Consider the following 14,005-nt stretch of genomic DNA (forward strand, 5'->3'; position numbering starts at 1 on the left):
GTACATAAAGTGCAGCACAGATTCATCTCAACTACAAGCCGAGATCCTTAGATCAGGAACAGAACAAACATTTATAGGACATTTCATAACACCGGCTCAGACCCCACAGCACTGCCTCACTACTGAGCATGTACATAAAGTGCAGCACAGATTCATCTCAACTACAAGCGGAGATCCTTAAGGTACTGTCACATTAAGCGACGCTGCAGCGATATAGACAACGATGCCGATCGCTGCAGCGTCGCTGTTTTGTCGTTGTGTGGTCTCTGGAGAGCTGTCACACAGACAGCTCTCCAGCGACCAACGATGCCGAAGTCCCCGGGTAACCAGGGTTAACATCGGGTTACTAAGCGCAGGGCCGCGCTTAGTAACCCGATGTTTACCCTGGTTACCAGTGTAAATGTAAAAAAAAAAAAAACACTACATACTTACATCCCGGTGTCTGTTGCGTCCCTTGGCGTCCGCTTCCCTGCACTGTGTAAGCGCCGGCCGTAAAGCAGAGCGGTGACGTCACCGCTGTGCTCTGCTTTACGGCCGGCCGGCGCTGACACAGTGCAGGGAAGCGGACGCCGGGGGACGCAACAGACACCGGAATGTAAGTATGTAGTGTTTGGGTTTTTTTTACATTTACAATGGTAACCAGGGTAAGTATCGGGTTACTAAGCGCGGCCCTGCGCTTAGTAACCCGATGTTTACCCTGGTTACCAGTGAAGACATCGCTGAATCAGCGTCACACACGCCGACTCAGCGATGTCAGCGGGTGAGCCAGCGACGAAATAAGGTGCTGGCCTTCTAGCTCCGATGAACGATATCACAGCAGGATCCAGATCGCTGCTGCGTGTCAAACACAACGATATCGCTATCCAGGACGCTGCAACATCACGGATCGCTATCGTTATTGTTGTTAAGTTGTTCAGTGTGAAGGTACCTTTAGATCAGGAACAGAACAGACATTTATAGGACATTACATGACACCGGCTCAGACCCCACAGCCCCTGCCTCACTACTGAGCATGTACATAAAGTGCAGCACAGATTCATCTCAACTAAGAGCCAAGATCCTTAGATCAGGAACAGAACAGACATTTATAGGACATTACATAACTTTCCCAAATTATGAAAACATTTACAGCACATCCTGCATTGTACTACTGTACCAAATTTATTATATATTTTAGGATTTTATACTGACTCTAACTCCACCAAAATGGACACCAACTCCACAGCGATGGAACGTACTCGTAGCCTATGCTCCCACGATACGCATATGGTGATTTTTTTTTTTTTTTTTATGTTTCATATTTTCTTATGCAAAGAAACAAAGTGTATTACAGTTCAAGCAAAGTGTATAGGATGTATATGGATCTATATGGTTGTATATGGATATGCCCACTGTGAGTGTTTGTTTTTCTTGTATGGGATGTATATAAATCTCATGACCACTGTTTTTTTTGCTTTAGGCTATGTGCACACTTTGCGGCGTCCTCTGCGGGTTCTCCCGCAGCGGATTTGATAAATCTGCAGGGCAAAACCGCTGCGGTTATCCCTGCAGATTTATCGCGGTTTGTTTTGCGGTTTCCGCTGCGGGTTTACTCCTATACTATTGATGCTGCATATGCAGCAATATGCAGCATCAATAGTAATGGTAAAAATAATAAAAATTGGTTATATACTCACCCTCTGACGTCCCGATCTCCTCGGCGCTGCACACGGCGGTCCGGTTCCAAAGATGCTGTGCGAGAAGGACCTTCGTGACGTCACGGTCATGTGACCGCGACGTCATCTCAGGCCCTGCTCGCACAGCAACCCAGACCGGACAGCCGCGTGCAGCGCTGAGAGGTGAGTATATCATTATTTTTTATTTTAATTCTTTTTTTCACACACAAATATGGTTCCCAGGGCCTGGAGGAGAGTCTCCTCTCCTCCACCCCGGGTACCATCTGCACATTATCCGCTTACTTCCCGCATCGTGGGCACAGCCCCATGCGGGAAGTAAGTGGTTCAATGCATTCCTATGTGTGCAGAATCGCAGCGATTCTGCACAAAGAAGTGACATGCTGCGGGTTGTAAACCGCTGCGTTTCTGCGCATTTTTTCCCGCAGCATGTGCACAGCGGTTTGCGGTTTCCATAGGGTTTACATGTAAATGTAAACGCAATGGAAACTGCTGCGAACCCGCAGCATCAAAATCGCCACGGATCCGCCGTAAAACCCGCAAAGTGTGAACATGGCCTAATACATCCTTTACGATTTTGAAATCTTCAACATGTTAACTCCTACTTTTAATTTGCAGATTTTCCCCAAAGATTTCAATGGAAAATCTATAGATTAAAAAATGCTTATGTTTTTATCACATTTCCATAGCTGAAGAGGAAGAAAGAAAACATGTAATCCGCACATGACATAATCAGTAAAATATTATCAAGGCTAAGTAATAAGAAGGGTCCAACACCAAGGAGCTTTATTTAAAACATCACACACCAAAAGGAAACAAATACCACATCTGAAAAAAGTGATAAAAATATGTAAAAAATGCAATTGTCCTTGTAGTTTTTGTTACTAGGTTTATGCTCATATGTTGCATTTTTCCATGAAAAAAGCCGCTTTTTACTGTCCCAGCAAAGTGAATAAGATTGTTGAAATCTCATGTACAGTACAGACCAAAAGTTTGGACACACCTTCTCATTTAAAGATTTTTCTGTACTTTCATGACTATGAAAATTGAAAATTCACACTGAAGGCATCACAACTATGAATTGACACATGTGGAATTATATACTTAACAAAAAAGTGTGAAACAACTGAAATGATGTCTTATATTCTAGGTTCTTCAAAGTAGCCACCTTTTGCTTTGATGACTGCTTTGCACACTCTTGGCATTCTCTTGATAAGCTTCAAGAGGTAGTCACCGGAAATGGTTTTCACTTCACAGGTGTGCCCTGTTAGGTTTAACAAGTGGGATTTCTTGCCTTATAAATGGGGTTGGGACCATCAGTTGTGTTGTGCAGAAGTCTGTTGGATACACAGCTGATAGTCCCACTGAATAGACTGTTAGAATTTGTATTATGGCAAGAAAAAAGCAGCTAAGTAAAGAAAAATGAGTGGCCATCATTACTTTAAGAAATGAAGGTCAGTCAGTCCGAAAAATTGGGAAAACTTTGAAAATGTCCCCAAGTGCAGTGGCAAAAACCATCAAGCCCTACAAATAAACTGGCTCACATGAAGACTGCCCCAGGAAAGGAAGACCAAGAGTCACCTCTGCTTCTGAGGATAAGATTATCCGAGTCACCAGCCTCAGAAATCTCAGGTTAACAGCAGCTCAGATTAGAGACCAGGTGAATGCCACACAGAATTCTAGCAGCAGACACATCTCTACAACAACTGTTAAGAGGAGACTTTGTGCAGCAGGCCTTCATGGTAAAATAGCTGCTAGGAAACCACTGCTAAGGACAGGCAACAAGCAAAAGAGACTTGTTTGGGCTAAAGAACACAAGGAATGGACATTAGACCAGTGGAAATCTGTGCTTTGGTCTGATGAGTCCAAATTTGAGATCTTTGGTTCCAACCACCGTGTCTTTGTGCGACGCAGGAAAGGTGAATGGATGGACTCTACATGCCTGGTTCCCACCGTGAAGCATGGAGGAGGTGGTGTGATTGTGTGGGGGTGCTTTACTGGTGACACTGTTGGGGATTTATTCAAAATTGAAGGCATACTGAACCAGCATGGCTACCACAGCATCTTGCAGCGGCATGCTATTCCATCCGGTTTGCATTTAGTTGGACCATCATTTATTTTTCAACAGGACAATGACCCCAAACACACCTCCAGGCTGTGTAAGGGTTATTTGACCAAGAAGGAGAGTGATGGGGTGCTACGCCAGATGACCTGGCCTCCAGTCACCAGACCTGAACCCAATCGAGATGGTTTGGGGTGAGCTGGACCGCAGAGTGAAGGCAAAAGGGCCAACAAGTGCTAAGCATCTCTGGGAACTCCTTCAAGATTGTTGGAAGACCATTCCCGGTGACTACCTCTTGAAGCTCATCAAGAGAATGCCAAGAATGGGCAAAGCAGTCATCAAAGCAAAAGGTGGCTAATTTGAAGAACCTAGAATATAAGACATAATTTCAGTTGTTTCACACTTTTTAGTTAAAGGGAACCTGTCACACATCCCCCTCCCCCCCCCAGGCGTTTTTAACTAAAAGAGCCATCTTGTGCAGCAGTAATGCTGCATTCTGACAAGGTGGCACTTTTAGTTCTGGGTGCTGTAACTGCCTTAATAATCAGTTTTATAATTTGTCCTAAATACCTTGTCTTCAGTCAAGGAGGCAGGTGTTTCCCCCCTGCTGCAGACGCCACACAGCCATCACTCAAATCTTCTTCGCGGCCTCCTCAGCCGCCTCAGCGCTGTTTTGAAAATAGCCGGCGCCTGCGCTCTTTTCTCCTGTCTTGGGCAGGCGCAGTGAGCGCTGCCCATCCTCTCTCCTCATATGCAGTCTCGGTGACTGCGCCTGTCCGGCCGCCCTGCTTGTGAATCCCAGCCCCTCAGTGACTTATGATTTATTCACATTGCGGGGCTGGGATTCACAAGCAGGGCGGCCGGACAGGCGCAGTCACCGAGACTGCATATGAGGAAAGACGGGCAGCGCTCACTGCGCCTGCCAAACGCAGTAGAAAAGAGTGCAGGCGCCGGCTATTTTCAAAACAGCGGTGAGGAGGCGGCGCCCGGCGCCAAGAAGATTTGAGTGACGGCTGTGTGGCGTCTGAAGCAGGGGGGAAACGCCGGCCTACTTGACTTAAGACAAGGTATTTAGGACAAATTATAAAACTGATTATTTCGGCAGTTAGAGCACCCACAACTAAAAGAGCCACCTTGTCAGAATGCAGCATTACTGCTGCACAAGGTGGCTCTTTTAGTTAAAAACGCCTGGGGGGGTGACAGGTTCCCTTTAAGTATATAATTCCACATGTGTTAATTCATAGTTTTGATGCCTTCAGTGTGAATGTACAATTTTCATAGTCATGAAAATACAGAAAAATCTTTCAATGAGAAGGTGTGTCCAAACTTTTGGTCTGTACTGTCCGTGCTTGTTTTTTCGCAGCATGTCAATTCTCTCAGCGGTTTTGCAACATTTTAACTCACTCCTAAGGGCTTATTCACACGTTCAGTATTTAGACAGTATTTTACATCAGTATTTGTAAGAGAACACTTAAAAATATGAGGCTTATTTACATAGAGCTTAAAATATCTTTATTACGGATTATTAAAAAATATATAAAAGAATAAGGTCACAATAATTCATAGAAAATGGGGGATACAAATGCAGAGAAAAGAAGGTGGGTATACCTGATTAAAATCACGTGTAGTACACTGTATAGTCCACATGAGATCAATTTAGTACAATGACACAACATATCATAAAATAAAAACAGTGTCATAATTGATATCAAATGATCTGGCATATAGTAGACTAAATAAAGTAAAGCGCTTATAGTAATAAGCTACTTAAAATCACAGCACAGGACAAGAATAACAGATTAGGATAATGTAAAAAAAAATACTGAATGGTGTGTAAGTAATCCACACCAGCAGCCTGCATTACATACTTTTGTTAAGTGTTATGGAGCAAAAGATAAAGATAACGGTACCTGCAGTGTATAAGACTAGGGATCCACCACACCCAACATGCGTTTCGCAATGTAGTGCTTCATCCAGGGGTGAAGGGTAGCTGGTAAAGAGGGTATTTAAAGGGAGCGAGGGAGTAACCGCCCCTTGACGCTATTGGCTCATGTGACCCCCTGATGAGATGCCTTTGCCATGGATGCCATGACACCCGGAAGCAATGCACAAGCTACACACCAGTAAATTATAAGCTGCGGTTTACTGCCTCTCTATCATTGGCCATTGACGCTGTAAATACCATCTTACCTGATGGACACTTCTATTGTCTTGAAAAAACTAGACGGCATCCAACTTGAGCCTGACATGTAGCTGGTAACCTGTGACATTGAATCACTCAACATCTATTCGCCACACAGTCAGTTTCGATGCCATCAGGTTTTTTCTTCGCCTTAGTGGACTGGATGGGGACCTTTGTGATTTTCTACTGACAGAATTAGAATTTGTTCTCACGCACAGCTTCTAGCGTCTCTATTGGAGGTAGAAATCCTACAAGTTAATATCTGACCCTTTAACCCCTTCCCGACCCATGACGCCTATGCGGCGTCATGGAATGATCGCATCCCTGCAGATCGGGTGAAAGGGTTAATTCCTATTTTACCCGATCTGCAGGGAGAGGGGTAGTTGTACTTCAGCCTAGGGGGGGTGGCTTTGCCCCCACGTGGCTACGATCGCTCTGATTGGCTGTTGAAAGTGCAACAGCCAATCAGAGCAATTTGCAATATTTCACCTATGAAAATGGTGAAATATTGCAATCCAGCCATGGCCGATGCTGCAATAGCATCTGCCATGGCTGGAAATCATGTACTGGCCCCCCCCACCGCCCCCGATCTCCTCCCCAGTCGTCCGTTCTGTCAGGTACCCCCCTCCGTCCCCCTGTTCGCTCCCCCGTGCTCCTGTCCGCTCCCCCCGTGCTCCGATCCACCACCCCCTCATACTTACCGATCCTCCCGGTGTCCGGCCGTCTCCTCGCTGGGCGCCGCCATCTTGGAAAATGGCGGGCGCATGCTCAGTACGCCCGCCGAATCTGCAGGCTGGCAGATTCGTTACAGGTACATTTTGATCGCTGTGGTAGGTTCTACCACAGCGATCAAAATAAAAAAATAATAAATAAACCCCCCCCTTTATCACCCCCATAGGTAGGGACAATAATAAAATAAAGAAAATATTTTTTTTTCTTTTACCACTAGGGTTAGGGTTAGAACTAGGGGTAGGGTTAGGGGTAGGGTTAGGGTTACGGGTAGGGTTAGGGTTAGGGGTAGGGTTATGGCATGTGCACACAGAGCGGATCGGCCGCGGATCCGCAGCGGATCGGCCGCGGATCCGCAGCGGATCGGCCGCGGATCGCAGCGGATCCGCAGCGGATCGGCCGCGGATCCGCAGCGGATCGGCCGCGATCCGCAGCGGATCGGCCGCGGATCCGCAGCGGATTGGCCGCGGATCTGCAGCGGATCGGCCGCGGATCCGCAGCGGATCCGCAGCGGATCCGCAGCAGATTGGCCGCGGATCTGCAGCGGATTGGCCGCGGATCGGCAGCGGATCCGCAGCGGATTGGCCGCGGATCTGCAGCGGATTGGCAGCGGATTGGCCGCGGATCCGCAGCGGATTGGCCGCGGATCTGCAGCGGATTGGCAGCGGATTGGCCGCGGATCCGCAGCGGATTGGCAGCGGATTGGCCGCGGATCCGCAGCGGATTGGCCGCTGCGAATTCGAAGCAGTTTTCCATCAGGTTTACAGTACCATGTACACCTAAGGAAAACCAAATCTGCTGTGCCCATGGTGCGGAAAATTCCGTGCAGAAACGCTGCATTGTATTTTCCGCAGCATGTCAATTCTTTGTGCGGATTCCGCAGCGGTTTACACCTGTTCCTCAATAGGAATCCGCAGGTGAAATCCGCACAAAAAAACACTGGAAATCTGCTGTAAATCCGCAGGCAAAACGCAGTGCCTTTTACCTGCAGATTTTTCAAAAATCGTGCGGAAAAATCTCACACGAATCCGCAACGTGGGCACATACCCTTAGGGTTAGGGTTGGAATTAGGGCTAGGGTTGGAAATAGGGTTAAGAATAGGCTTGTGGTTAGGGTTACGGATAGGGTTAGGGGTGTGTTGGGGTTACAGTTGTGGTTAGGGTTGGGATTAGGGTTACGGTTGGGATTAGGGTTAGGATTAGGGTTGGAATTAGGGTTACGGTTGTGTTGCGGTTAGGGTTGTGGTTAGGGGTGTGTTGGGGTTAGGGTTGTGATTAGGGTTATGGCTACAGTTGGGATTAGGATTAGGGGTGTGTTGGGGTTAGTGTTGAAGTTAGAATTGAGGGGTTTCCACTGTTTTAGGCACATCAGGGGTCTCCAAACGCAACATGGCGCCACCATTGATTCCAGCCAATCTTGCGTTCAAAAAGTCAAATGGTGCTCCCGCCCTTCCAAGCCCCGACGTGCGCCCAAACAGTGGTTTACCCCCACATTTGGGGTACCAGCGTACTCAGGACAAACTGGGCAACAACTGTTGGGGTCCAATTTCTCCTGTTACCCTTGCAAAAATAAAAAATTACTTGCTAAAACATAATTTTTGAGGAAAGAACAATTATTTTTTATTTTCACGGCTCTGCGTTATAAACTTCTGTGAAGCACTTGGGGGTTGAAAGTGCTCACCACACATCTAGATAAGTTCCTTCGGGGGTCTAGTTTCCAAAATGGGGTCACTTGTGGGGTGTTTCTACTGTTTAGGCACATCAGGGGCTCTGCAAATGCAATGTGACGCCCGCAGACCATTCCATCAAAGTCTGCATTTCAAATGTCACTACTTCCCTTCCGAGCCCTGACGTGTGCCCAAACAGTGGTTTACCCCCACATATGGGGTATCAGCGTACTCACAACAAACTGGGCAACAAATATTGGGGTCCAAATTCTCCTGTTACCCTTGTGAAAATAAAAAATTGCTTGCTAAAACATCTTTTTTGAGGAAAGAAAAATGATTTTTTATTTTCACGGCTCTGCGTTGTAAACTTCTGTGAAGCACTTGGGGGTTCAAAGTGCTCACTACACATCTAGATAAGTTCCCTTGGGGGTCTAGTTTCCAAAATGGAGTCAATTGTGGGGAGTTCCTACTGTTTAGGCACATCAGGGGCTCTGCAAACGCAACCTGACGCCCGCAGAGCATTCCATCAAAGTCTGCATTTCAAAACGTCACTACTTCCCTTCCGAACCCCGACGTGTGCCAAAACAGTGGTTTACCCCCACATATGGGGTATCATCGTACTCAGGAGAAACTGGAAAACAACTTTTGGGGTCCAATTTCTCCTATTACCCTTGGGAAAATAAAAAATTGTGGGCTAAAAAATCATTTTTGAGAAAAGAAAAATTATTTTTTATTTTCATGGCTCTGCGTTATAAACTTCTGTGAAGCACTTGGGGGTTCAAAGTGCTCACCACACATCTAGATTAGTTCCTTGGGAGGTCTAGTTTCCAAAATGGGGCCACTTGTGCGGGAGCTCCAATGTTTAGGCACACAGGGGCTCTCCAAACGCGACATGGTGTCCGCTAATGATTGGAGCTAATTTTCCATTCAAAAAGCCAAATGGCGTGCCTTCCCTTCCGAGCCCTGCCGTGCGCCCAAACAGTGGTTTACCCCCACATATGGGGTATCATCGTACTCAGGACAAACTGGACAACAACATTTGGGGTCCAATTTCTCCTATTACCCTTGGGAAAATAAAAAATTCTGGGCTAAAAATCATTTCTGAGGAAAGAAAAATTATTTTTTTATTTTCACGGCTCTGCGTTATAAACTTCTGTGAAGCACCTGGGGGTTATAAGTGTTTACTATGCATCTAGATAAGTTCCTTGGGGGGTCTAGTTTCCAAAATGGGGTCACTTGTAGGGGAGCTCCAATGTTTAGGCACACAGGGGCTCTCCAAACGCGACATGGTGTCCGCTAACGATTGGAGCTAATTTTCCATTCAAAAAGTCAAATGGCACGCCTCCCCTTCCGAGCCTTGCCGTGCACCCAAACAGTGGTTTACCCCCACATATGAGGTATCGGCATACTCAGGAGAAATTGCCCAACAAATTTTAGGATCCATTTTATCCTGTTGCCCATGTGAAAATGAAAGAATTGAGGCTAAAAGAAATTTTGTGTGAAAAAAAAGTACTTTTTCATTTTTGCGGATCAATTTGTGAAGCACCTGGGGGTTTAAAGTGCTCACTATGCCTCTAGATGAGTTCCTTGGGGGGTCTACTTTCCAAAATGGGGTCACTTGTGGAGGAGCTCCAATGTTTAGGCACACAGGGGCTTTCCAAACGCGACATGGTGTCCGCTAACGATGGAGATAATTTTTCATTCAAAAAGTCAAATGGCGCTCCTTCCCTTCCGAGCCTTACCATGTGCCCAAACAGTGGTTTACCCCCACATGTGAGGTATTGGTGTACTCAGGAGAAATTGCCCAACAAAATTTAGGATCCATTTTATCCTGTTGCCCATGTGAAAATGAAAAAATTGAGGCTAAAATAATTTTTTCGTGAAAAAAAAGTACTTTTTCATTTTTACGGATCAATTTGTGAAGCACCTGGGGGTTTAAAGTGCTCACTATGCTTCTAGATAAGTTCCTTGGGGGGTCTAGTTTCCAAAATGGGGTCATTTGTGGGGGAGCTCCAATGTTTAGGCACACGGGGGCTCTCCAAACGCGACATGGTGTCCGCTAAAGATTGGAGCCAATTTTTCATTGAAAAAGTCAAATGGCGCTCCTTCCCTTCCGAGCCCTGCCGTGCGCCCAAACAGTGGTTTACCCCCACATATGAGGTATCAGCGTACTCAGGACAAATTGGACAACAACGTCCGTGGTCCAGTTTCTCCTTTTACCCTTGGGAAAATAAAAATTTTTTCGCTAAAATATCATTTTTGTGACTAAAAAGTTAAATGTTCATTTTTTACTTCCATGTTGCTTCTGCTGCTGTGAAACACCTGAAGGGTTAATAAACTTCTTGAATGTGGTTTTGAGCACCTTGAGGGGTGCAGTTTTTAGAATGGTGTCACTTTTGGGTATTTTCAGCCATATAGAACCCTCAAACTGACTTCAAATGTGAAGTGATCCCTAAAAAAAATGGTTTTGTAAATTTTGTTGTAAAAATGAGAAATCACTGGTCAAATTTTAACCCTTATAACTTCCTAGCAAAAAAAAAATTTGTTTCCAAAATTGTGCTGATGTAAAGTAGACATGTGGGAAATGTTATTTATTAACTATTTTGTGTCACATAACTCTCTGGTTTAACAGAATAAAAATTCAAAATGTGAAAATTGCGAAATTTTCAAAATTTTTGCCAAATTTCCGTTTTTTTCACAAATAAACTCAGAAATTATCGACCTAAATTTACCACTATCATGAAGCCCAATATGTCACGAAAAAACAATCTCAGAATCGCTAGGATCCGTTGAAGCGTTCCTGAGTTATTACCTCATAAAGGGACACTGGTCAGAATTGCAAAAAACGGCAAGGTCATGAAGGGGTTAACAGGTCTTGCACTATGACTTTGGATAAAAGACATCACAATCTCAATTTGCAGACACAGTGTTTCGGGGTATTGCCCCTCGTCAGTGCAAAGTATGAGATCCAATTTTCCTGGGTGAGTGCAAGTAATTAATCGAAGATGATCAGGGATGAGCAATTCCAGACATAATCACTACGGCTTGGACTACATGGAGGCAATGGACATCGGCTAAGGCATATATTGAGTTGCGTGCAATCTTGTGATCGTTTGTCTGGACCCAGTTGCCACCAAGGTGTATTCGGTATGCAGTTGCTGGAGCTGCAGGGCGGTAAAATGGTGTGTGTCCTGACATGCACAGTACTTCGATTCATACATAATAAAATCTACACATTTCTATGTCTGCTGTTACCTACTTTCCCAGTCACGGTTTATGTGTTTGGGGTAACCACGGCAACATGAAACATCTATTTTTTTCTCTCTTGCTGCTTAGTGTCCAGACTGCCCATTTTACTATCCTGACTGAGATGGTGATTGTCATTTGGAAATGTAGAATCGCAACATCTGCTACATCACACACATACAGTATATTAACTGCTAAAAACATAGGGTCCATCCGGGTCTCCCAGGACTGGATCTGACCCAACATTTGGCACTAAATATTCAGTACGTGTGTGGAGCCAAAGTATCACCATGTGCATGAGCATTGAGTATGTTTTCACAGGAGGCAGGACTTGTATAGAATATAATAACTAGTCTGGTGAGGCATTAAAGAGGTTATCTGGTCACAAGCTATCCTCAGGGTCACAAGATGAAATAGGTCCGATTATGCTAATTGCTCTCTGATCAGAATGTGATCTGATTCTCTCCAAAGTGGAGAAGATCTTCACAATTTTGATAGTCCATGGAAATCAGACCGCACTCAGATGCTGTACAAGTGAGGTCCAATTTTATTTTATTTTTTTTATGGACCCATTGACTTTGGCCATGTTTAATCCAAATGGAAAGAAAGCATATAAGTATGTGGCCCCACAGAATTAACATTAGTTCAAGTACGGTCCGATGTTTTATCAGATCCTCCTTGAACCACAAATTCAATTGTCTGCACAAGATAAGTTATCCATAGTAGCCCGGATCCCCACTGATCGAACAGCCGTATATGGCAGCCATCCCATGCAGGTTATTAGCCATGTCTGTCTATATAGATTGTTGTGTTAGAGAGAATGTAATACTGTATTATGTGCTGTACTGACCCATGATGCGGCACTTACAGAAACCAATCTGACCATATCAAACTTTGTAAAAAAAAAAAAAAGTTCTCATCCCTGATGTAGAGAGCATGTCCTAGGACCTAGGAGAATATGGTGCTGTTTGGAGGAACCAAATGGTGACACCTGTAGTGCCCACTGTGTAGGGACTGTGTGTACCACCATGCAGACCCATTGCACATGCCTTTTTTGTGTGTCTGTGAGGCTTTCCTTGTAATTTTTAATTTGTCAGCTTCATTGTTAATTTCCGGACTTTGCCCAGCACTGACAGAGGTTTGCTACACATTAACCAGAGTTGTTCAGTGTTATAATGCTGTGCTGTAAGCAGTCATTGCAATGTTCATGTCTGTCATGTCCCCGCTATGTAGCGAATAGATGAGCCTAGCTGACGTGTTCTCATTGCATCCAGAGCTATTAGAGTATTCTCGGCACACTGTTTTGCATGATACGATTGACATAATTTTGTCATATGAGCAGTGTATATGGAGGATGTAATGGATAAAAGCATAACAATCATTGCCGTACTTGTAGGGCCTCAAAGGTGCTGGAACTTTCCTGTGTAACATTTCTAGTAACCAAAGTGCTGAGTTTAAAGGTAAAAGTAAAACTGCAAAATGCCTGTGAAAACGAGCAACTTTGCAGTTTAGCTCTTATTAAAAATCCTTTTTGTTCTTTAAAAAAAAATAAAAAAAAAAATTCTACAGTTTACTGTTGTCTAGGTTACCAGCCACCTCTGCAGTCTATCTTAGCTGGCTGGTTTCCTACCCTTGTAAGCGCTTTGCTGTTGCAGTTCAATGATGTTGCTGGTCCAAACTGATCTTCAGGAGTATGCCACCCCACCAAGCAGCGAGATAGGCTAGCATTACCCTTTAATACCTGTAACTTTTTATTTTCTTAACATCCATCAGATGGGCTTTGTCATGACAGCAAACCACATCCACACGCCATTATGATGTGTGCACATTAATGAGAGGGGGAGCACCAGTTGGGATCCCTCCTGTGAGCTCTCATGGTGGAGGGCTGCCTTGTCAGAGGGCCTTGCCTTCAACTGTCTATGTATTTAATTTTTACAAAAATCTTGGCAAAGTAATGCGAGAATTGATACACTTATAAACCTTTGTTAGATACAAAACATGAAGCTAGTCTGGCTTATTCTTACCCTTTTTGTACATATAATCTTTTTTTATACTATCATAAGAAAGGTGGTGAATTGTGAAAGCTTCATAACCATAGTGTGCACACGGAACATTCACTGAAAACAAAAGGGACATTTTATTACAGTTTCATTTGATGTGAGTATTTAATGTCCTGTTCGGTATTTCCTTATACAAAATATTATCTTAAGTTCAACTCTTCTACAATCATATACTATTCTACTTCATATAATTTCAGGACAAAATAAGCCATTGTGTGTACAATTCAGGACATTTTTAGTTCCACAAAGAAAATCTGTCCAAAAAAATAAATGAAGAAAAATCCATTAGCTTCAGTGAAAGCTCCAATCTGTGTTGGTGTGGAGGTGTAGCAGTGGTTCCCTGCTGCGCTTAGACTTTCCTAGTGAAGATTTGGGTACACGTCACTC

The 14,005-nt window shown here is 44.5% G+C and overlaps 1 protein-coding gene across 3 annotated transcripts in view; it reads left to right on the forward strand.

Moving 5' to 3' along the window:
* The window catches only part of TMEM131 (transmembrane protein 131), a 244,873-nt gene that overhangs the window by 120,183 nt on the left and 110,685 nt on the right, over window positions 1-14,005 (forward strand). The gene's annotated exons all lie outside the window — the stretch shown is intronic.

Source organism: Ranitomeya variabilis, chromosome 3 (genome assembly GCF_051348905.1).
Source record: "Ranitomeya variabilis isolate aRanVar5 chromosome 3, aRanVar5.hap1, whole genome shotgun sequence".
NCBI classification, from domain to species: domain Eukaryota; kingdom Metazoa; phylum Chordata; class Amphibia; order Anura; family Dendrobatidae; genus Ranitomeya; species Ranitomeya variabilis.